Below are 2,063 nucleotides of genomic sequence, written 5' to 3'. Positions count from 1 at the left end.
TCTACTCTGTTTCTTTTACCTGCTATGCTTTATACCTGTCTACTTTTTATTGTACTTGATTATTGGATCACTAGTAAGTGTCGATGTCGACCCCTCGTCCCTTTCCTATCCATTATTGCATTATATCTGATTTCTATACAAGACAATTATTGTAGTTATTGTGCATTTTAGTAGATGCTCATGCACTTGTGACACCAAGTTTTAGAGATTTCTAGTGGATGTTTACGGTTGTACCTAATATTATTATCACTTCACATTATGTTTTATTTATACTTTGTGACTCGGTATGGAAAGACGTGTATTTCCATGGTTTCTAAATTTAATTCCATTTAGTTAATGAAATTTCTGATTTCAAAAGTTTAAAAATGAATAAGTAAGTTGGATGTTTACCATTGACCTACATAACGACATCATTGGGCGCCATCATGGCCTATGGTGGGAATTGGATCGTGACAGATACCTTGCTTTCAACTGTTCCCAAAGTCTTCTTGCCTCTCTATAACGAGTCAGTGGTTTTGTGTAGTTGCGTCCTATTACCCCTTTTTATGCCTCACACATATGTGTTTATAATTTTATGACTTGCGGGGTCGATTAGTTTCGTTCAGGGAATCTTTCGGGTTGATTAGACCCCTTGATTCCTTACTTAGAAGTTTAAATAAGAAAGTATTTACCAAATTTTGACTTTTATGAAAACGACCTCAGAATTGTATTTTTATGGCTCTGATAGCTTTGTATCGTGATTTCAGACCTGGGAATATGCCCGTAATTGATTTCGGAAATCCGAGGGTTGATTTATGTTTATTTGCCGAAATTTTATAATTTGAAGTTAAAAAGTTAGACCGTAGGTTGACTTTTAGCTATCAAGCTTGGAACTTGGTTTTGGGACTTGGAATAGGTGTGTTATGGTATTTAGAACTTGTCTGCAAAATTTGGTGTCATTTGGAGTTGATTTGATAGGATTCAGACATTTAGTTGTAATTTTAGAAATTCTTGAACTTTACTTTGAAATTCATGCGTTTTAGAGTTCAATTCATAGTTTTAGAGGTTATTTTGTGTTTTGATCACGCGAGCGAGTTCGTATGATGCTTTTAGACTTGTGTGAAGGTTTGATTTGGAGCCCCGAGGGATCGATGAGTTTTGGAAATGTTTCGGCGTGTTTTGGACTGAAATTGCAGAATCTGGTGTGCTGATGCTTTAGGTATTGCATTTTCGAACACTAGGTTCACAATTAAGAGCATAGCAGAAGGGCCTTAGGTGTCTCAATTGCGATGCCAGGCTCGCAATTGTGAGGTTGTCAGAGATTTGGGTAGTTCGCATTTGCAACAAATATGCAGCTTTTGCGAAGGCAGCAGGGTTCGCCATTGCGAACCCATCTTCGCAATTCCGAAGAGATTCCCAGGCCAGTCATTGCTCTGCAATTCTGAGGTTTTCTTCGCAATTTCTAGGGCTAACAATTGCAAACCCATATCATAATTGTGATAACTGCAGCTGAACATAAGGCTTGAAAGTCGGGATTTTATCTCTCATTCTCTCATTTTTGAACCCTAGACTCGGTAGGAGGCAATTTGGAAAGGGGATTTTCACCTACAAACTTTGGGTAAGTTATTCTGATCTATTTCTAGTCAAATTCCATCAATATATCTTAGGTCTTAACATCAAAATCATGTGAATCAAAGTTAAAATTTGTGAAATTGTGTCAAGTTTTTGAAAAATAAGAAATTGAGTTTTGAGAGTCGATTTGGAATCGAATTTTGAAGCTAATCACATATATGAACTCGTGGGGTCATAGGTATTCGGAATCTAGCATTGGACCCGGGTTTTGATCGGGCAGGCCCCGGGTTGACTTTTGTTGACTTTTAGGGAAAAGTGTAAAGATCTTAGCTTTATCTATTATAATTTATTTCCCTAGCATTTTTTGATGATACTAAGTCGATTTTGGTTAGATTTTGATCCGTGGGGAGGTGGATTTTAAGGGAATAGTGATTTTCGAGTATCGAATTGGCCAAATTAAGGTAAGCATCTTCCCTAACTTTTTTTTGGGGGGGGGGGGGGGGGAGGGGGGA

This window comes from Nicotiana attenuata, chromosome 8 (assembly GCF_001879085.1).
Source record: "Nicotiana attenuata strain UT chromosome 8, NIATTr2, whole genome shotgun sequence".
NCBI classification, from domain to species: Eukaryota; Viridiplantae; Streptophyta; class Magnoliopsida; order Solanales; family Solanaceae; genus Nicotiana; species Nicotiana attenuata.
Note: the sequence above shows the minus strand (reverse complement) of the source record.